Source organism: Pygoscelis adeliae, unplaced genomic scaffold (genome assembly GCF_000699105.1).
Source record: "Pygoscelis adeliae isolate BGI_AS28 unplaced genomic scaffold, ASM69910v1 Scaffold32, whole genome shotgun sequence".
Classification (NCBI taxonomy): domain Eukaryota; kingdom Metazoa; phylum Chordata; class Aves; order Sphenisciformes; family Spheniscidae; genus Pygoscelis; species Pygoscelis adeliae.
Window position 1 is genome coordinate 2,206,840 of NW_008824368.1, and position 23,893 is coordinate 2,230,732.

The 23,893-nt window shown below is 42.1% G+C and overlaps 1 pseudogene; it reads left to right on the forward strand.

Moving 5' to 3' along the window:
* LOC103913482 overlaps positions 1–23,893 on the forward strand; it is an 80,999-nt pseudogene that overhangs the window by 50,057 nt on the left and 7,049 nt on the right.

Below are 23,893 nucleotides of genomic sequence, written 5' to 3' on the forward strand. Positions count from 1 at the left end.
CTGCTTGCTTTTTACAAGTTGTTGATTGTCTTAGTCATGAGAACTGACCACATTTGCTGTCTACTGATCTCTAAAGCATACATCATGTTGCCACACAGTCACAAATACTAGCAATGCTCGAATATGCCAATAATAGTCAATGTTCTCAGTAGCTTTCAGCCAAAAAACAGTCATCAAAACCACTGTATTAAACGTTCTTGCATTAATCTAGGAGAAGATACAAATTCATTGGTTTCTGTCTGCAATATTTTGCCAGGTGAGTACTTTGGAAGAGTGTTTTATTTTACAGCATCCCTTACACAGGGCATCTTTGCATTGCTTGTAATAGAGCCTGACACCTGAATCCACTTTGTTCCTAGTAGTGCTGCGGTATCAGGTAGCCGTAGCCATCTCCCGGTTACCGTCGGGTGAAACCCAGAGCGACTTCTTTCAGCAGCTGAACTCCACCCGACAGAAACTATTCTTCCCCGCTCAGACTTCTGTCCCCGTCGAGGCTGACCTCAGCGAGCTCTTCCAAAAAAGCACCCCGCGGGGGGCCTGCCGGGCTGCCGGTCCCCGCAAGGTGAAAGCATGATATTTGACCTCCTGTACTGTATTTTAAACCGAGGAAAGGACAAAGCTGTTTCACTGGCACAAATGGAATAGAAAACACACTCCTGCGTTACCATCATGCTCCTCACGATGTATTAGGCTGAAAGCAATTTGTGCAGCAATAGGGTTGTTTTCTCCTCATTAAAGTAAGTGGCAAAACCGTCTGTCTGCTGAGGGCAAGAGTAACAGCTGCTGATTACCAGACCTAGGGTTAAATTAAGGAGCTGAGAGAGAAAAGGTATAAAGGGGAGGAAGCGAAACACTATGTTCAAAAAGATCCATTCTATATTTCACCCCAACTCCCACCGAAGAAATGTGACAGATGACATCCCTTACTGTGATGGCACAGGTTCTGCGGTGCGGTTGATCCGCAGCACTTCTATGTACGTCCTTGGAGGTGAGCAGGAAAAAGTTTGTGAACCACTAAAAAAATGCAAAAGTACAACCAGCATCGACTCTTGCTTCCAGCCAAAAGAGGAAGACAGAGATTGGATGTACTCTAAGACTCAGGACTGCTTGAAGTACTTACAGGATCTCTTAGCCTTGAGGAAAAAATATCTTGACAACATAAATAACTTGAAATGCATGCGTATGGCTGCAGATTCCCCGACGTCCACAGAATCATCCAAAACTGGAAAGAAGTCATTTCTTCCACTTCCTTCCAAAGAGTCTTCTAAGGTAATTCCTAAGAACTTTTGGCATGTGCTTGGCCTTAAGCCATGAAGCAATTAGCTGTATGACCTGTGTTGATTTTCTGCTTTATTGGTCTCAGCTGGTTGTCTTTTTACTGTTACATCATTTGAAATGCTGCTAGATACCTTAAGATTCTTTCTGAGTAGTGTGAAATTAAGTATGAATGGTCATGGAAAGAAATGTATATGTCTATGTTTGTGTGAGGGGAGAGAAAATAGAAGGAAAGAGGTATGAGAATACGGGAAGTATCTGAAAACATGTTATGAAAGAGCAAGCTGTTCTCTCGATACTCTGACAGGCTACTTAAGTGCCTCAGAATTCTCCACTATGGTTATTTATAGTTGTTAATGACTGACAAGCACAGTAATCCCTAAGTTTACTGGCAGCCTTTTTATTGGCATAAAATTACTTACACAAAGTAATTGTAAATTCATTGAAACAAATAGGATTTTTTCTGACTGGTCAGATAGCTTGTCAGTGCTGTTTTTAACATCAGTGCAAGCTCTACTGATAGGCTGTAGGGCATGACGAATTCTTAAGGGTTCCTTTCTCTGTTAATTAATAAGTTGTCAGGTCATTTTGAGACGGTATAATTCTTCACCTTTTACTGTAATGATACCACAAAAATAAAACTGAACTATCATTTTTGGTGCAGGCTATTTCTGTGTATCCTAGAGAGAAAAGCATTGCAAAGCTTCCTCCTGGTTGCAGTTTATAGATTGCCTGTCTCTAGACAGTCCAGTCATTAATATGACTCTGGACTTGATTCAGTGAGGACAAAGGAAAGAATTGCAGCAGGCGGAGTGATCTGTTTAGGTAACACAACCACAAACATGACTTTGACAGCAGACTCACAGGTTACCCAGTGCAGTCTTTAAACTGGATACTAATGGGGATGGTGGGAAGAAGGGATGTATGGCTGACTTACTGGTAAGGCCAGGTAGACTTTACCAAAAAGTTATTGCCACATTTAGATGTTCTGTCACAGCAGAATGCCAGAACAGCTGAAGCTGAGCTCTGTTGCAGGCATTGCTTAACCAAAGGACAAGGCTCACATGTTTAGGGCTAGATACCACGTTTTTTAATTTTATGTTTTGATCTAATACCCATTCAGTCAGTGGGAATTTTTCATATGGTTTTATTGGACTTTATGTCATCTTTTTAATGCTTTGAATGGTGACTCTCAGAAGCTAGGAATAATAGAATAATACTCAGCTCAGTGGGCCGGAGAAGATAGATTTTATAAAGACACTACTGTTTAATGCCAGGGAACATCCAAAGAGAATGACTGAGATATAGGAGAGTGGCCTGGTGGTGCCAGGTGCCAGGAGATGAATCTCAACACTGTAGGTACAGTCTGTGAACTGACTTTATGCACTGTCACACAAATATTGGCTTGAGGCAGCGGAGATTTACAGCATGCCAGTTCCCTGATGAGCTGAGCAGTGATGTAGCGGAGCAGTACATGACTAACCATCAGCCAGGTGGGAAAAAATGAGTGCAAAGGGGTACTAAAATCATGGACCAGGAGGGTGGGAGATAGATTCTGCACAACTAGCCTTCATGCAAGTTTGTGAATTTCTGAGATTTGCCACTGAAAATACCACTTAAGTGCCAAAAGCTTAACTTGGGTTTGGCAAGCAAGTTAATCTCCCACAGGCTGAGGCTAAGAGTGCTGTCATCTGACTGTGGCCAGCTAGCTCTTAAGTATGAACAGCCCTGGTACTGGCTGACACGCTATCTCCACGAGCCATCCCTTTAGGCACAGACAGGAACATCAGCAGGATATGCCACCCATATGAGTCATTCTTGCCAACACAAATGGCAGGGTCACAGCCGTGCAGCCCTGGCTTTGCAAAAATTAGGGAAAGGTCAAGAAGCCTTCTAGAATAGCCAGAATACTCTGCTTCTTAACTACAAATTTTATGTTCACAGATTACAAGCTTCATCTTATCAAGAGGCTTGAATGGTTTTGTCCCTAACTGTCTGTTTGTGTTAAATTACCTCTCAGTGGAAATACACTTCTTTCTCCTACCTGCTGCATGATTATTGGGAAGGTACTTTGTCCAGACAACCCTGTCCTCATGGGAGGCTTAATCCAAAGATCCCTGGGGCCTGGACTACAGGCTGACTGTGGATTCAAATTTTGCTAATTGGGTCTAGTGAGAGAGAAGAATAGAGAGGTCTATCAGATGCTGGAAGTACATAGGCATTTCTTTAAAATATCTTTTAACCAATAAGGGCTTAGTCATAATAGCAGTCACTATTTTCAGTAGATGTGTGGTAGCAGTTATCTTTTAGCACTTGTGAGGATGTCAATCAACCCATAATGTCAGGAGGGGAATAAGCTAGCTCATCTCCCTGCCTCCACAGAATGGGGAGCAAGCTGGTCCTTCAGAGGTGTGATTCAGCATGTACATTTTGCTTGCATGTTTGAAACCCAAGGTAGTACTTTTCTGACTTGGTATTGCTGCCTGGCAATACACCTGGCTTGGAGCGGCAGGGAAAATATACAGGCCTTCATTAGGTAGAGCCTGGCAGGAAGCGTTCATCCCACATGGACCTACAGAATTGCTAACCAAGGCTTTATGACTGCTTCAGCATTTATAGATAGGCATTTGCTTTGTTATCAAGACAGGCTCCTAATTTTAAACCCTGTGGCTTTCCTGTGGGAATTATCAGAGTGTTGAATGACTCATATTTTAGCACACACAGACTTTTTCCATTTCAAAAAGACTTTAGCAATTTAGATCTGGATTCATTTCACCTAACCTAGGCATTTTAATGAAGTGCTTAAATTAGTAACCAAGTTACCCCACAGTCCCTCTGCAGCTAAGAGGAAGAGCTGCCTGCAGAGGGGGATTCAGCCTACCTAAGACCTGACTCATCTTCTGAAGGTACTCGAGCCGTGCATTAATTACAGAAGAAACCCTGCATGACTACATTTCTAACGTGTGTCTCATTAGGTGCCTACTGCTAGGTAGAATAAATTTGGCCACAAAGCCCAGCTGTCACTTAGTCATCTAATTAAATGGTCTGATATGGGGATTCTGAGGGATTTTATAACACCTGGCTAGCAGTGCCCGAGTGGAAGATGTTTGGTGTTGAGCATGTAACAAGATGGACATTTGTTAGACTGCTGTCCCGCTTTCTTTGATGACTACAAACTGTGGAGTAATCTGGACCTGTGTCCTTTTCTGACAGCTTGAAGTGTGGAATCAAATACAATTTTTGCAGCTTCCTTATACAATTTGCTCATTAAGAAGTCATTGTGCCCAACCCTTAGCTAACTCTTTTTCCCCCCCTACCTGATCAACAGGCGTCCATGGAGAGAAAAGGCCCACAGTCCAGTTCAGACGTAAGAGAAGCAATAGCTTTCTTCGACTCAGTTATTGCAGACCTGGATTCAGAGAGATGGCGGAGAGTTCCTGATGTGGATCTGCCAAATGTGGATGTTGATTTTGATGGTGCAGTATAAACCAGCTGAAATATGATGTGTGTGCAGAGGGTAGAGGGAGGAGTGGCATTGTAAGACCATGTTTGCTTATTTAATGGACACAGTTTTCCTCCAAGTTTTGCTTCCCAAATCTAGGACCATTACATGCAGTATGTGAAACTACAGCAATACATTGCGTGTTCCCTGTTGAAAGGATGCAACTATTTTATCTGTGGCCATTACATGATCAAATGTAGCATGTGTAGTGCTGGAACAGTGCTTGCCTTCTGCCCAGGGCTGAATTCCATCCTTGCATCTCTACCCTGAGCTGTCTTTGGGGGAGAGCTATTAAAAATATAAAGATAATTTTTTCTTCATCTGGTTTTCATTTTTCTCATTGAGAAATGGCTGGATGTTTCCTCTCCAACTAGCAAAAAAGAAGCCATTTAGAGATTAGGCTAAATAACGGTACATTTCCATCAGAAAGGATGGCACTGCCCAACTAAATGAAGATGTGCCCATCTGAGCTCATCATCTATCCTGTATAATCAGTGAAGAGAAACAGGCATTCATCTCCTTTGTCTTAGGCTAAGGTGGATATCTGAAACAGGTCAGATAAGCCGTGCCCTAAAAGTGTGTATAAAGGGACTAGCTCTGACATACGTATTTACACATCAGACTCTGAAATACTAGATAAGATGAATCCCATCCCAAGCAACATCCTGCAGTGAAACCAGGTTGGTTTCTCAGCATTATCTCCAGGAAGGGCCCAGCAGGCACCCTGTTCTTTCACTGTGCATGTAAAGATATCACTGGCAAACTGTTAATGCCAGATTATCTTCTGTCTTTCAGTTGCTACCAGCACAAGCGGACACAGTTTACATTCAAACTGGATCCTTCGTGCTCCCCGGAGATACTCACAAGATACTGCCCAAACAGCAAAGGCTGCAAACCAGTCTCAAAGAAACAGCCAGCGGAGAACCACTGGCTCTAGGAAGAGGTTGGAAAGACATCCCATGTACTTGCCCAAAGCTGTGGAAGGGGCATATAGCACTTTAAAATTTAAGCCCAAAACACATAAGAAAGAATATTGAAAGAATATTCCCTCTTCAGCTGAAGATAAAATATATGAAATAGGGCATGTAAGACTTGCTGCTTTTTTTTTTTACGTCTGACCCAACTTACACTCTAGAAGTGACGTGTGCAGTCACTGAAGGTTCTTTGTGTGGGACATATTTTAAACGATGGCTTTTCCAATGTTGGACTCATATGAGGGTTTAACTCATCTAGTTCATTGTGCCTAACAATACTGCTTTGTCATTCAGCCTGGGGGGAACTCCAACTTGACAAACCTTTTTTCTAGTGCTGTTTACTGAAAGCAATGATTCAGAGATTGCCTGGTGCAGTAATTTTTCTGCTGGCTCCAGTACTGCAAAGCAATTCAAGCAATTCAACTAATATGTTGGAGCTTTTGCACCAGTGTTTTCAACTTCAGAGCAGTGAATCAGAATTTTCTCCTTTTTTTGCATGTGCAAATTTGTATGTGCCATCATTGACTCTGTGATCTGAGAGTATACAGCAGCACTGAGGTACAAGCAGGCTGTGGTACAAGCAGAAAAAGCTGCAGTGAAGGAATCAGCATTAAAAACCTGTGTTTTGAGGAATTGCTCCAGTGTGTTTTGAAAAACCAAGCTATCTTGTACTCCACTTGCTGTTGGGAATGGTTCTGTCCTGGGATACAACATCAAGGCATTCACTGCATGCACAAATGTATACAACTTTTTTCATATGGTTACACCACCTGTTAGTTTTCATCTATTTTGACACCCAGTTGCCGAATCTAGACATCCCAGCGTACACTAGAAAAGCTGAATGTCTTGGAGAAGACCACTTTGTGAAGAAATTGGTGCAAAGGTTGTTCTCAAGGGCAGAAGGCAAGCTGCAGACAAATCCACTGCATCAACATTCGATTATACCCAATATTTGGAATTCTGCTACTTCATCATTAAAGACTATATATTAGGAAGAATGCAGTCTAGAAGTGTTCCTCTTCAGGCTCTTTAACCTTAGAGGTGATGTCTTCCATGTGATACTTGGAATTGTTAAGCCCCATACTCTGCCAGTTTTACTGATGTACAGCAATGGAAAAGTGCATAGAAAGTTACAAGGAGCTATTACTCTATGGAAATACTAGCCCTTCAGACAGGGCAATACCATTTATATCACAGGCATCAGTCCGAGCCACATCCCCCAGCTCATGCTTTGTCTTAAGAATTTGCCGAGATGTTTGGGATCAAGCCTTTGCTTACACTGATTTTTTTCATCTGGTGTTCAATCGGTGGTTCACTGTGACTGATGGATCATGGCAGCACTGGTATGACCAACTGGTGATTCACTGGTGATTTCTTGTTTCTCCATTCAGTAGCTTTTGTGTCCACAGGTTTGGATAAATTTCCTAAGGCACTGGCCATCAGTATAACCCATCTGTTATATCATAACCTCCATAAACTTTGTGCCCACCACACAGAACATTTGGCAGGTGGCAATTCTTGCTGATTTGTGCTCCTAGTCTTTAGGACTGAGTTATTCAAACAGCATTTCTGCCACGGGGTGGAAGTACCTGTCTTAGATCTCACTGATCTAGGACACTTTCTGTCATGAGATAGGAGAGTGCCAAAACCCCACATGGTCTTCCATTCAGAGCTGGCATCTCCTGTTTGATTAAAGCATTTTGTTTCTTTTTCTAGTGGTGTTCATGAAGGGGAGGGGTGGATTGTTTCTGTAGCACTTTAATTCTGGAGGTGCTTTGCCACTCTTTGTCTAGTCCATATCCTCTTCAAAATGACCAGTTTAACCAACATCATTGATACATCTTCGTGAAGAGTTTAAATTAAGGTCTAGGTTTTGCTTCCCTGCTGTTGGTGCTTCTCATGATTAGTCTGTATTCTCTATACACATAGTGTTGCTGCCTTTGTACTTCCCCAGTCCTGTCCTAACTGCTCTGAACTGAACATCATAACTGTCTTTAAAACTGTTCTGCCTTTGACATATGATCATTTAAGGCCAAAACCTGCACATTTTTGGCAACTGTGTCACCCTGAAACCCCTCTCCAAGCAGAATCTCACACTGAAGTTGCCGAGAAACATTTTTACCAAGTGCGTGGTCACATTTTTGCTACTAGAACCTGCAACGTGAATGGATGCTGACAGAAAACCTCACCGTCTTCTTAAGTTACTATAACAGAATTAGGCATGTGCATAATTAAAATACTGATGAAAGAAGAAGAAAAGGATTCCAACGGTGTTCTACCCTGGGCTGTGCTTCATGTTCATAGTGCCAAGGTTTTACTCATTGGAGTAGCTGATATTTTTGCTATTGCTTTAAGGATGCACTGTTATATGTGGAACCAGACTGCTGCAGCATGTTTGACCTTCCCTGTGACTTCTTTTCTGTCCTTGTAAGACAGAGGTATCTCTGGTCATCTGCTGTGACAGAGGGTAAAGGTCCCCCTGCTGTCCAGCACTCAAACTCCAGTGTGAAATACGTGTTTGCTTTTATGAATGAGACAGAGGCGGAAAAAAAAAATTTGTAATTTTGATTTGGATTCTGTGATTATTTTTTTTTTCCTTTTCTTAAAGCTCACTTCAAGCCTGTTATCATCTTAGGAAATTTTAATTAAGCAAGTAAAATAAAGCAGTTTTTCTCTGAGAACATTTTCTACCTCCTATCTCATAAATGCAGGCATCTTCCTCCCCTAGCATATTAGCCCTTGCGAGCACCTCACTGGACATGGCTCAGCTCCAACACACCTATGGAGAGTGGTCCTAGCATCTTAGGGCTCTCTCTGGGGAGATGGGAGCTGAGGGTTCAAGCCCAGAAGTTGGGTGTTGTGCTACCTGTACTAGAACAGGGCAGGTGAGTGGAAAGGGAGCAGGAGGGAGGAAAGGGAAGCATTTCCATCCCCTGTGTTAGCTGCCTCCTCAGAGAAGGGTTTAGTGTGGATGGAAGCACTCTCTGTATTGTCCCAAGACAGAACCACGTCCCTGCCTAACACCGGCAGCTTTCCACACAGTTTCCAGGAGCAGTCAGGTGCCCTACAAAGGTGCTCCTCTGCTGGTCTGAATTGTTTGCCCAAGGCCTTTGGAGTCAGATCTCTCTGCACCGACACTAAATGGACTCTGTCTGCCTTGGGTGGGCCCTCTAAATGACCTTGCTACAACATGCAGCTATTTTCAGGCATTGCAATGTTGAAATTAAGCACCTACTATAGGTGCTCTGACAATGCAAATTGTACAGAAGAATTATTCATGACCAGCAGAGTTCTGTATGACCTAGATCCCTTGCAGAGATTATTAGTGAACTCTTTCAGTCATGCCCCCAGGCCCTGATAATGAAGTGCATCAACTAGGAGCTCTGTCAATCAAGGCTGCTGTGTGTGAGCATTCCCTGCAGCACTGATCCCCAAAAGCTCGTTCCCAGAGTGCATTGGAGTAATAGGCAAGATCTTTAGGAGAGCTTCTCTTATTTTGTTGTTTCAAATTCAGCTCAGCTGAAGTACTGGGGTATTTCAAATTCCTCTATCTAGTGTCATTGCTGAGCACTAGCTCTGAAGGGGCTATGAATTTCTGTGACGCCACATCCACAGCTGTCCATGAGAAACTAAAGACACTGTGTACAAGAAGCCAGTAACTGAAGACAGATTAAGTCTGTTGAAGAAATCGTGTCCTGGGGGATTCAAAATCATTTTGTCCCTTTGTGTTGAGCAACTCAGTGTAATCATGATGCACGTAAGTGAGCTGAATTTGCAAACATCTTTGGCAGGAACAGAAGAAATATAGGCAGCTAGTGGGAAGTTGGCAGCTGGACAAGATGTGCACTCTGGTTTGAATCTTTCAGTGCCGTAAAGTTACAATGAAGGCAGAAGGTGTCAGCACTGCATTAAGTAATGCAGGAAGTCCTCCAAAGATATATAGTTATCTGCTGCTCCAGACTGAATGGGGTGTATAAAAGATATTAGATTAGCACCTAGTGGATGTCTTCAAAATCTTCACAGCTGTAGGGCCAGTTTGTAGTTCTGCTTGGGCAAATTCAGGAGAGCGCCTGTTCTGTTTCCATGGTGGAACAGGTCCTCAAGGAGATGAAAGCAGCACGAAGCTGGCCAGTCACAGCAGGCTATGTTTAGGGGGCTTTTGCCACCTTTTGGGCCTGTAGCTCTGAGTTATGCCCATGGTAAAGTGGAACCAAGTTGCATCAAGTCAGTGGAATGACTCTTGACTTGTCTTGAGTTTAATGGCTAGAAAAACATGTTGTTCTGAAAGAATTTTGAGGGCAAATTGGAACATATGAGCCCAGCTGCTTCAGACCGGGCTAAGAAGCGGAGTCTGTTACTTGATTAGCAGTAATTTAGTGCATGGTGAAAAGTTTTCTACTAACAGGCTTATCATATTAATAAAATTATCCATCTTTTTTAAGGCAAGACCAGGCATCACCACCTGAATGGCTCAGTGATTATGATACCCTGACCCTGTCAGAAGATGAGGTGACCTATTCGAGAAAATATAAAAATAATTTATGGAATTAAAAGTGATGTGTTCCACCCTTTTATTAAAGTGAGACTGAGAAGGGAGCAAGACCTCACCAAGAAACCTATGGTCACTGCTAGGGAGGCACTGCAGGTGCTGCCGAAGTGAAATGTGTGATCAAGCAGAAAACTTTCACTAGAAAGTGCTGGGGACTGTCACTTATCTCAGAGCAACAGCTCTTGAAGGAGATTTCTAGAAAGGTAGCTAAAACTGTCCCTTGGCCACACGGTGGCAGTTCATTCCTAGCTATTCTGCAGCCCTCCTATTTCTCCGATCAGCAAGAGAACTGCGAATGAAAGGGAAAGTGAAGTGTTTTGTCCTGCTTCATCAACAGACAGTCAGTGTGCGTATCTGTTATTCACTTCTAGGCCTCTTAATTCACAAGCATTTGTCTGGCAGTTTCCAATTAACATTAGTTTTTTAAATGAGTTTATTCTTCCAGGGAGATGATTTCCTTAGGAAATAAATAACCATGACATCATAGGAGACACTGAGACCTCAGTAAATCATGTCTGAGGTGCTGACCACTTGCCTCTGTGTCTGGAAACAAATGGACAAAGTAATGTTATTGCCAGAAACAATGCACTCTTAGACACAGAAAATATGAAGATGGATTAAAAATAATAAGCAGAGGATTTGAAGATTCAGAAGTTCAGTCTTGTGATAGGCCTGAGCTAAGAGTTTCTGACCTGATTCTGAAGTTCCTTCCAAGGCCCAGGAGAATCAATATATGAGGTTTCCAGCTTCTTGGGACCTGTAATGCTGTTATTCCAGAATTTGCTAATCCAAACAGCTCAGTTAATCAAAAGCTAACCTGTTCCTGCATCAGCTGCTCCTGTGTCTTCCAGGGGTATGTTTATATTTAGTGCATGCACGCTAAACTCCTTGATTTTTTTTGCTTTGTTTTATGCCAAAATAATCATACAGAAAAAAAAAAAAAAGGAATATGTCTTTGCACTAGTTATGACTACACATCAGCAACGGGAGCTTTCATTAATTCAGATGGTTGTATGGTCCCAAAGTGTTCAGATTAATGAGGTTCCCTGCATTAATAAGGCCCAGGTACAACATCAACACTGGGACTGCTCACATGCAGGCTCTTAGTCTGGGCTTGCTTGTGGTTTGATGTATGACACTGCATCCTTGCTAACTGACAAACACAGTACCATCATCTCCAGATACTTGTATGGGGAACAGCAAAGGGAAAAGGGGATTGATCAACAATAAAATACTCTGTGCTGTTCCTAAGTTGGAGCTAGCTTTAGTATCACTTCACTGTAGAGAACTGATTCATCACATTCTTACCCTTCAATAGGGTAAGCTTCACTTTTCAGTTTCCAATATGCAGAATTAATTTTTGCCCCCCTCACCTCCATGATATAGGTCTTTGCTGTGCCAGGAAAGTGAGCAGTTCAGTGGAAGGACTCCGGTGTGAGCAGAGCTGACCCGTAATTCAGCTGAATAAACTGAAGTGAGTATACTCGGGGCCAGATTTGCAGCCGCCCTTAGTGGGATTTTCAAAAGGCACAAAACTAGCATCAGTGGGAGTTAGGTGACTGGCAACTGCACTGGTGCCTGACTGCTTTTGAAAAAGATGGTCTGGGGCCAAGCTTGAACGGACACAGCTCCACTTCTAGGAATTAAATTGACTCACAAAAAGTCCAGAATTAGCCCAGTCTATCTGCCTCTAAGCCTATTGACTTTAAGCCCTCGAGTGGTGTAATTCTGCAAGAAAGAATTGTCCCACACCTTTGTCAGGTTTCCGCAGCCCTTGCCGCTGTGTTCCTGCAGGGCTGTTGGTTGTTACCGATGCTCCCATGTAACCTGGGCCTTAAGGATTTGTTGATAATGTTCCTGGAAGTGCAATTACTCACAAAAACAGAATTTCTATGAATGCCATGTGAATATGAGAACTGCTGCTGCTCTTCTATTCACACAAGTATGTCCAAGGGCTCTTGCAAAAGTACCCCTCTGTCAGGGCATACTTGCACATGACAAAATGGCATTTTCCACAGACAAGCTGTTATGGCAACATCCCACCACACTTCCCGTTCCTGAGGAGAAGATTTCAGACTTGTTCTACCCTGAAGTGTGATATGAAAGATCAGAGTCTGATCTCCTTCGCTATGGTAGATCTGGAGCTCGTCTGTTGACTTCAGGGGGCTGAAGGGAAACAGAAGGCGGGAAGAAATGAAATAACCTAGGAGAGATCTCAGGGTGAAGAGATTCAGTGCAAGTATTGCCTTTTTAAGCACAGTATTTGGTCTTTCTACTTCTCATATGGCATGATGCCTTACGGTGACAAAGGTCAGCAGGACTTGCCAGGTGCAGTTGGTATGCAACTTGCGGAGAGTACCTCATCAGCCGGGAGGCTGGGCAGGCAATGGACTGCACTTGGCTGCCTAGACATAGCCTGAGACACATACAGATGGATGGCGTCTGAGCTGGCTTAACAGCAGCACTCAAAGAAGTGAGCAGCCTCCTTCCAGAATCTATCTGAGGCTGCTTTATTAGAAATAACACCCCCTCCCCCCAACATCTCCTGAGCAACTGCATGTTTTCACCTTGAAACACTTAGTTCAGACTCAGACCAACAAAAATACTTTTCTCTTTGTTTTCTTCAGAGCAGTATGCCATGCTCTCCCGGGAAAGGATATGTAGAAAGACAAACGCTGGGGTTTATATTTCTCTGTGGGTCTCTCGGTCCTGTGTACCATGGCCTCTAGACATTCAAAACTGATGTGCTATAAAAAAAGAAACAAAGAAGAAAAGAAACTCACAGTTGGTGTGCCAGAACAGCAACAAGCAGGAGCAACTTCATTGCTGCAAAGAGCCGAGAGCACCTGCCTTGCAGAAACTGCAAGCAGACAGCCAAACCATGGTAAGCTTCTTTCAGTATCACTGTTTAAGATGAAAATATGCGGTGAGAGAACACTTAAAAAAAATTCAATAGCGAGCTTTGTAAGTCAGATTTAAATGCCAATTGCTGTGTGGTTTTCCCAAACAAAACAGTTGCCTTTCACTCAAGTCTGATATGAGATCCATTAATTTCCCCTCTTTATTCTGTCAATAGTTTAGCTATATTGGTTCTAAAAGGATTCAAATTACCCAGAGATTATTTTCTTGTAACTGTCTTTAATTACACTGTGGCTTCAAAATTTTCTATGTTTTCTTTATGGAAACTTGAATTACTGATGTGAAGAATTTAGGACCAGGGGTCAAAATGAGCAGAGCTATTAAAAAAACAAATGTACACAAAAATGAGGGCATTGTTGTTTTCTTTAGAGGCTTGCCATTACATTTTAACTAGCTTTACAAGAGCTCTGTTTTTCCCCTTTTATTCCATGAGGTATAATATGTTAAAGTTTTCCCTCCCTTTAGTATGGATTTATCAATTCCTGTCTGAAATCTCTTATTATAGAGAACTTTGGTAAAGAGACCTGGGAAAAAACTCAAGTAAGTGTTTTATCCTCCAGAAGATACGTACTGGTCCTGAACGGGGACTTTTGTAATGGGGTCAAAGGGGTTTAAAATCTGACTATGCGGTGAGGAGGATTATCAATAAAATTGGGGCCCCCACAGCTCTGCACTTCACCATTATAATTAATTCTGAGCAGCCTGTGCCAAAATTCAGTGCTGAGTCATATCCCCGTAGAAGTTGAGCGGCTTGTGCTCAGTGTAAATCAGGAAACAACTCAGAAGAGGCAAAGACATCCCACATCGGCGGTGACAGATGCATTTGTCTGTGAGATTAATAATGCCTTTACCTATTACCAGGTTCACCTTTCCCCTCTGGGATTTCATGTGTTGCATATCATAAACCAGACTTGTTCATATGGACAACCTGTGTTAGAAAGCGGCGAATGGCTGACAGAGACCTTCTTGGTTCGATGGTGACCCACCACCCCTCTCTTGGGTGGAGGAAAGCCATGAGCCGAGGCCACGCTAAATGCCGACAGTCCTTTTGAGGGAGGTGGCAGTTGACTGGAAGGGTTTCCTGAGCCAGTGAAGGGGCCTCTGTGCAAATAACCCTGCGCTGTGGTGTGGCTGGGAAAAACTCCATTGGGGAAACTCATGCAACTCTCCTCTCTGTGGCCCTGTTTCATTGACAGGAAAGATGATTTCATTAACAGACCGCAGAAAGTACATTTATAGCTCAAAAAACCCTCACAAAGTTCACAGCTTGTTATTAACTGAGCCCGTTACTTTTTGGGCATGCTCTTGTTCAGCAGAAATTTTAAATAATGGGCCCATGGCAATGGACATCCTAGAAATGCTGATACTTATGGAAAAATGAGTAGTGAGCTTTCTCACTAATATTCTCTACTAATATTTGAAACAACAGTTTCAGTGGCTGCTAGGTGGTTTGCACAGCACACAGCTCTGTTCCTCAGGGAAGAATTTCCATCCCAATCTGCATTGCTTGCCTTAATTATTAATATGAAGACTAAACACAGACAGATGGCAAAATAAACTCTGTTAGGTTGGTGTGAATCTGAAGTTCCTTCCACCAACATAACTGGGAGCAGATATTGAGCCAAAACATATAGAAAGCTCTTGATATGAGTCTGAGATGTCACAGTTTGCACAAAAAAGGTCCGAGAGTCAAGTTCTTGGCCTCTGGGGCCTGTATAACAAACCAGTGGATAGTGACATTTGTAGAGATTTTCTGGCTCTCTTCAGCATGCACACACATGCTTCGGTTGGGCCTCACACTCATTTTTGTCTGGATCTGGCAGCTTGCTTTCTGTGCTGAGACGATAGTAGTTTTGTCTTTCAGATGTTTACTTGTGTTGTGCCTGCAAGCACGCCAGAAACACTCAGGCTGTTCTGCCTGTGCTCTGATTTTCTGCTCTCAGCCTCTGAAATGGGTTTGCACACTGTGTTTTATTCCTCCTTCTTCCCCCAGTATAACTGTATTTCTCCAGTAGTGCTTTACGGCATTAATGTCAGGAGAATAGGAAAAGAAATGTAATGATAGATGTAGCCAAAATACAACAGGATGCAGAAGAAGTGGACTGACTGATATAAGCATTTTCTATTAAAGAAATGCATGCATGTGAACTCTTCTGGACAGGGTACATGGACTCATATTCAACCTGTATAACCCTGGCTGGGATGACTCTTACCATCTAAAGAGTTATCCATCTAGTATAAAGCATGCCTTGGCTCCCTGTGCAGTCACCGGAGGCTGACAGCCATTCATACAGGCTATTCATCTCTGGGGTAGGAAGGGTAGGATGAATCACCTTCTGAAAATACCTTTCTCTCACGGTCTATAAAAGGACTCTAGGCAATTAGCTCTGGCTACATGCGTGACTTTTAGCAATCCAAAGGTAGGTGAAATAAATTGCAAATCTTTTCTTTGCAACATGTATGATATCTTGGAACAATGTGCCGTTCAGCCTGCCTGCTACCCAGAGCTGCTCAAATCCAGTGGAAAGGAGTCATATATTTAAGCACACTGTGGGTAGCCCGAATGTACCTCTGTCCCTTCCTCTGTAGTTTTTATGCTGCTTTGATAATGCTTATATGGCCATCAGAAAAGGATTGCAAATTAGATCAACCTCAGTAGCATTGGGAAGATATTTGAATTCAATACTGGCTGCTTTATGCCATTAGTATCTCAGATCTAGAAAGCAATCATGACAGGACCTGCCTCTATCAGGAGTTTCACTAGATAGATAAGAATGACATTTAATGTAGGGAAGGGCACTAAGAGATGAGCATTCAATCCTGAATGTTCTCTGAGCATTCTACCTGAATGTGTAGAGGTAAATATCGTTTATCATAACACAGTGGTATAGGTCAAGGTTTTCCAAAACTTCTAGTGATTTTAGGTATTCAGCTTAAGATACTTGGTGATCAGGTCCTCTGAAGTATTTCAAACCAGGTATCGAAAACCTACTTTTGAAACCTTGGTGTTAACAACTCCTCTAAACTCATGCCATCTTTCTTTCTTTTTCAGCCTTTGCCTGCTCCCACAGGGCCAGAGACTCTTTTTTATGCAGGTTTTTGTAGCATCTGACACACCAGGACCAGGGTCTTGTCTGGGCCCTCTGGAAGTTGCTCAAGTGCAGAAGATGCAGAGGTACGCAGGCTACACACATGCTCTGAGGAATGATTATTTGTGGCCTTCTGCCTAGTTTTCTTATCTAGAGCATCTATGGATCTTCTTTCTCAACAGGGAAGGAGTAGAGAGCTCTGCACTGAGTTGAAAATGCTTAGGATAAACAAACATAAAGAGATAAGGCTAAAGGACTACATTTTCTTTTCTTACATGGCGTTTTTTTCCACTTGCATTTCTGTTTGAGGAACCATACCTCCTGGAGAAAGCACAGAGGAACCCCTGCATGCCCCCTGCGTTCCCCTCAGCCCACCACTCCAAAGACCTCTTGACAGGGATTGATTCAATTTCTTTATTGTTCCTTGGAAATTGCTTTTATAAAATCAAGAAGTTTAGAGAATGCTGGGCCCTGCTTTCTGGTTCTCCTATGTTCAGCCCTATCACTGGCAGGATCATTTTCAGAGGGAACTAGATTGGATGATTTTCCCTGTATGTTACCTGAAGTCATTATCCTCTGTATTTTCCAGAACAGAGGCAGGAGTCAAACCCACCTTCATGAGCTATGCTGCGTATGATGATGTTACTGATTCGAGAAGCCTGTGACACTCTAAGTAAAGACAGTTTGCTACTTCTCTATGGCTTAGAGAGCACTGACAGCTATCCCAGTGCCTCCTGGCAGACCTTGCTGTCAGACCAAGATGCCAGATTGTGGCAGATCTGCCTGTAGCCTCTCTCTGAGGGCAAGAGGGAATCATTTCCCATCCCAGGGTAAGCCCTGTGAGGATTTGTCCTGCAGATGACAGGGTCTTTCACCTGGGTTTGGTGAAAGGACATGCAAAGGGCATGTGTATATATAATCTACTTCTACACACCACCTTTGCACTAGACCCAGGCTTTCCCTCTGATGCCAAAGTGACAGTTCCAGATGGCTAGATCTAATCGGTCTTCTTACAGATAGGCTTCACTGGGCATCAGCATGCCTGTGCAAAACTAAGCAGTGATATGTAGCCCCCATTCAGATCCAGTCTGTAGACAGTGTGGACACTTAAGTTCGGGTGTCTATATGTCGGTGTCCACACGTAAGTCAGATGTCTAAGCTCCCATGAAAGACAATGGATATCTAGCCGATGGACCAAATGGAGTCTGCAGTTATTCAGCTGACCAGGTATATATATCTGCCTCCAGGAACTGAATAACTCCACAGACTGTTCACTCATTCATGTGGAGCTCGGTTCAGGTGCCTTCAAGCCCATCTTAGAGGTTGTCCCTACAAAGTGATGGGGAAATGAACACCACTGCTCAGGCTAATGGAGAGCATAACATCTCTGCGTGAAAAGGCAGTGCCTTGTTCTCTGGATTCACACTTGCACAAGATCAACAGCCCTCTCTGTTTCTCCCTGTGGACAACCAAAGCTCATGAGAGACAGGCAGCACTTCTGTGTGGCTTGCCCCAAACTAGCCTTGGTTTTCATTAGTCATATCTCAAAATATAAATACAAAACTCCATGAAGCAAATAAAAGGGGGTGCCTCATTCCAGTAGGTTAGGTTATTTTCCTGATCTTTGCTCAAGACATATCTTTTAGGTTAAGTGGGTAGTATACTGATTTCACCAGCAGCTGATATGCCCAAGATATTTTTAGTGTCTGTAGGTCTTTGGAAATGCTATGAAGTTCTGCTTTGAAAAAAAATCTGGGTATTCACCTTTCTGAAATGAATGCACCATCTTTTCGTGTGGAAAGAAGGACAGAGAGAGTAATGCTTCTTCACTCCTATTTTGCCAGGAGAGGCCTTTGTCATGTCATGCCAGGTAAGGCAGAAGTGCTACCTCATGTGCGCTGCACCTGGCCAGACATGCCCTGACAGTCTTGCTTCAAGGAAACCTGTGAATAGAGGACACCTTCTGAGGAAGTGTAGTCACATGCAGGGATCCATAATATAAAATACTTCAGTTTTTCAACTCCAGCCCCCTCCTACTCCTCCCTATTTTTTTCCTCTGAAATGGCAGTGTGTTTCTACGTGCCAGGCTTTAGATGACATAGATGGGGAGCAGTTACACGAGCAGCACAGCTGGCAGATCTGACCAGTAGGTAGGGTGCTGACACACTTCTTGGGCAGGCTGGGAATGGTATTCCCATTGCCAGGGCAATCGATGCTAGAAGGGGCTGAATGAACAAAGCCTATGTGAGCCATACCGGTGTATGTCTAGAAATGCTCTGCATTGGATTCAACACATGATTTGCATTATCTGTGCTTAAAAGTGCCTGAGATCTGAGATCTTGGTTGATGTTTAAGACATATACACTTGCAAAGAGACAGCACTGGTTGTTCATTTGAAGATCAGGATTTATTTTCTGTATGTTTGTATGTATTACTGTGAGCATCACATTGTTGTGGGCAGTGGGAACCATAATAGAAATTAATGGTTGTTACTCTTAGTCCTGTGGCTTTAACTTGATCATATCCAAATAGCTGTGGTTATGCAGCTGGTGCCTGTATGCAGTGACAGATACTTTATAAATACCATAGACAGAAAATAATTGAGATAGCATTCAAAGGGTCAGATGAACATCATATTTTTGGGTTTATAATTTTATGTTGAGTGTGGGAGACACAACTTGCTTTCCCAGATTTTAGTAATATAATTATAAAATTGCCTGGTGTTTCCATTTCAGAAAGACATCCATTTTCTTGCGCTTTCCACCCCCCACCAGCACATGCACACAGAAGCTTCACAGTTTGAACCATTTTTACTCTGGATGAAATTCTGAGTCAGATGTTGAATTTGGTTCTTCTGGTGTAAATCTGGAATCATTATACCTTGACTAAAATTCTTTGAGATTTACAAAGTTGCAGGAATATATATAATTATTAAATCAGTTATAATTGTCCCTTATATGGCATACTTTATACCCAATAGTCCTGTTGATGAGCTAGGTAACAGCAAAAATGCAGGTTGAGCCAGAGGGAGAAGAGAAAAGATGTTTCATCAATAAACTCCAAAAAATGGCAGGCTTTGATGTAGAATCATTTACTTAAACCATTAGGCCACAATACAAAGCTGTGACTGCTTTTAAATCAGGTAACCTAGAGTCTGTTGCCAGAGAGTTCTTCAACAGTGAAGTGACAATGGAAATTTTAAATCAAGAAGAAAAGGAGGAGTGCAAAGGGGGAGAGAAACACATAGTATTCCTTGTGCTGTGGAAGTTTAACACCCCAAAGAGGAAAACAAGGACGGCCATAAATTCAGAAAATGGAGCCTTTCATAAAGATAATGATGAGGTTCATTCAATGATTTACAGAAATGAGGAAAATTGCTTACAATTTCCTCTGCCATTTTGGAGGTTCTTTTCATCTACCAGAAATATCTTAGAGATAACACACATTACAGCCTTGAAGTTTAAAGAGGGATGGGGATGGATGACTTGGATTGTCCTTTATCTTGCCATTCACGCAGGGCAATTTTCTGTGAGCTAAATCAAGCCAAGTGGCTGTATTTTATACAGGTGTAAATGACTGAAGGGTACCTCTCAAGTGTGATTCAGCTGTCATATTTTAGATATCTATTTTCAGATGAGATGAATTGCACTGCGGAAATGCCTTGTTTCTTCTTAGTGACTATAAAGGGAGCCTGGGGTGACCAGCTCAGATAACGGGAAAACATAACAAAAATGTGTAAGAGAGTATTTGAGAAAGGGTGTACCAGAATGTAATGAAAGAATGTATCATCACTCTTTCACAGACTGAAGCAAAATGAATATTGCATGCACCAGTGCCATGTCATGTTTAGTAAGTGCTTATCTTTCAGCCTTCATGTTATCTGAGCATATCATGTTGAAACAGTCTACCAAGATGATTCATGTCATACACAGGAACATGAACACACTCACATATGTTCTTCTCTATGCTACTCCCTAGACAGCACAAGATGAAGCTTCTCAGGAGACAAAGAACTGTTCAACGTTGTTGTGAAATTGAGAAGAATCCTACTGGGATATTGTGCAAAGTGTGTGAAATTAAGGCAAGGTGAGAGAACATCCTTTTTACCTCCTGTACAAGGATCAGAATGAGCTATGGGTCTCAGCAGTACAGACACTTTCCCACGAGGGAGACAGCCTGCTGAATATAAATATTGTAGGCAGTGAGTCACCAAAGATGATGTCATTGATTTATTCAAGGATTGCAGATTTTGGATTTGGTGGGAGAGGTTTTCTTGTCTAAATGCAGCCAGACCATGATGTGCAGTGAGTTTATTTGCTTCTGATTGTAGTAGAGCTTTTGCTTAACTTTTATTTGTATCGTGAGATGCGTTGGGTTAGCTGCTCAGGAAAAATACATATTCTGGATGTCCTTTTGTTTCTTTCAATTATTTTGTGTACATTTTGTCCTGAAAGGAGGTGGGGTTTTCAGCAGTTATATAATTGCTGTGGTTGCTTATACAACCAGAGGACGAGACAAGAATTGCTTTCAGTTAGCTTTCCAGAGAAGTGTCTGAAGTGAAAAAAATGCAACACATCTTTGATAGATGGTGTCAGATGGGACATTGATGTTTGGAAGGATGGTGAAGAGGAAGAAACAGTTCATTCTTTATCAGGATGATACTTATCAACAGATACGAACTGCTGATGGCTGTCTACTACCACCACTAGTGTTTATGCACACGCACACATGTATATATATGTACACTGACTAAAGACAGGATCTCAGTTTTAAGGATCGTGGATCTAGAACATGACAGAATTCATATACAATATGTATTCATATACATTCCCAGATGTGCTACAGTTCAGTGGTTTTTTTGGGACTGTCTTTGGCTTCTTTTTGAACTCTTCCACTGGCAATTAGAAAATAACTGTACTTTGGTCAGCCGCAGAATTTCAATGGGCTGAGGCAGCCAAGTTACTGCCATTGCTACCAAGCCACATGAACTGCAATTGTTGCTTTTCTGTGTTCATGAGAATATTTGTAATGAAGAAAGCGTCATCTCACAAGTCACTGAGGTAGCCTCCAGCGCTATACAGAGGAGTTTTGTACAGCAATAAAAAACTTGTTTGCATTATTAGGTGCAGGATCTTTTTCTGGCAGCATTTTCACAAAACTTGTTTTCTAGTCTTACTACAGCCTCCATAAAACCATGTTGTGGGCAGAAATTTGGCATTGGAGAGCAGTTTCAGCATGATAAGTAAGGTTTTCTGATGTTTTGCTTTTATATTTACTTTGGGAAATTAAAATTAATTTGGTTATTGCTAATTTGCATGTGACAGTACCTGGGTTCAGGCAGGCCCATTTCATCTTCCTTGTGATGCTTTATGGCTCTCCCTTGGCACACCAGTATGAACCTGTTGCTTTACTTAGGTAAGGTTGCATTCACCAAGGATAATACAATGTATGCGCACATTGTCACAAGAAATGAAAAAAAAATCACTTTCAGCCTGCTTCATAGATATATTTCAAGCTACTGCATTAGCTTATGTTTCTTTCCTTACCAAAATAAAATAACTAGCCACATTTTCAATTCTTTTTTTTTTTTTGATGAAAAGTGTAACAAAAACATTTCTGCAGGCAAAGTAAAATGAGGGTTCACTGAAATAGTTCCATTTTCCTTGAAAATCTGAAAACAAAACTGTTTTCTATTTTCCCATAAAAATCGCCCCATGGAAAAGTTTGGCAAGTAACTGCAAATCAGTTTTGTTAAGATATTTTGTTTTGTGGAAAATAAAAATAATTTTTTATTAATTGACTGATGCTCTGGGACCAGTTTATTATAAAGAAGGTTTCTGAAGTTACAAAGAGCAGAAAGGCATCCAACACCTCCAGCAAGACTTTTTTTATTTCAGCACCGCTTATGCCCCAAAATCCTCTCCTTGGTCTTAGTGTCTCTATTTTGTTGTTATGTTCTTTTATAGGGAACTTGTAAATTATTTTTGATCCTGTTTATCCAGAGAAGCTTTGGGCTGAAGACAGAAGATTCTGCTGTGCAGTTCCTTCCCATGCTGTGTTTGATGAAGCAGTAAGGCAATATACTTAGTTTGAACATGGAACTAAAACTTTATTTCAGAGAAGTCTATGGGCTGGCTCCTTACCTGGCATGAATTGCTCCAGCCTTACTGTGAAATTGATGCAGATGGATAGACTGATTTTTTTTTTGCAGACTCTTTCTTACCTAATGTTGGAAATCAAGGAACACCACATTGTTGACTTGATGCTTGCGTTGATATACCTGGGAAATGAAAACCAGCTTAGTCAGCATTCTCAAAGTGAGATGTACTTCAGGACTGGGAGACTGGGGCTTTGTGATCTTCATCATTAGTGTTTCCCAAGGGAAGGGGCTGAGACTGAAGCAGAAGTCTGGCATCTGCAGAGTCACAAATCTGTCAGAAATTGAAGCACAGCAGTTAAGAGTTTGGTCAGCTGAGGACCCCTCTGTAGTCAGTGGGCGGACGGAGATTGCCAGAACACCGTCTTCAGAGGTTCAGAGTTCAGAGAACACATCAGGCTCTTAGAGTGCCTGTCTTTAAACCTTGACTATAGAGGGGACTTAGAGTGACGCTGTCCTTACATTAAGTGTGATGATGTCCCTACATTAAGTGCCTTAATCTGGTGTCAACTGTGCTGACATAAACATTGTCCCTCTGAGATCTTTCCTCAAGACAATAGTAGCAGCATGCCCTTCTCCTAAAGTGGGGATAAGAAACAGGGCTGCACATCATCCAGTGTGTCTTTTTTTTTTTTTCTTTTCCTCTCTCACCATGATATCAGTCTTTCCTTTTCTCCCCCATCCACACACATCTGCAGATATACATTGTGGCATTATCTTACATTTCTTCTGAAAGAGGGTTTTTTAATCTTTATTTGTAACTTTCCTTCCTTCCTTCCTTCCTTCCTGCCTTCCTGCCTTCCTGCCTTCCTGCCTTCCTGCCTTCCTAAAAAAAACTTCCATCTTTATTTGTAACTTTCCTTCCTACCTTCCTTCCTTCAGCTGTGGATCAAGCAAGCAGATATGAATATTCAGAAATTCACATCAGGAATATGGAACCCAGGGACCTGTTTAGATAAATATTTTGCCATCACCCATCTACCACTTACCTTCCCCATTTTCAGCTGGAGGAAATGTATCATCAGCTTTTGTTCTTAAAGCAAAAGGAGAAAATTCATCTAAATTGTGGAGAAACCAGTCTGTGCTGAAGCTCAGAGTATCTTTTCTGTCTTTGTGGAATGAAAGCAGGGAGAGGAGAAGAAAAAAAAACCCAACAAACAGACCCAAAACTAACAAAAAATTGAGCAACTTAAGCTTTTGTGAATATGTGTTTTATAGAAAAAGAAGTGTGATACATTCCCAAGCACCCAAGATCCTAAATGTCATTTTCTGGTATGCTCAGATTCTCTTTGCATTGTCATAGCTGCTCCCAGTGAGAGCTTTAGTGCTGACTTCAGTGGGAACAAAGATGGGTTGCCAATGAACACATTAAAAAATCTTTTCATTAATGTATCATTACAATGATGTTAGCTCCATCCTTGATCCTAA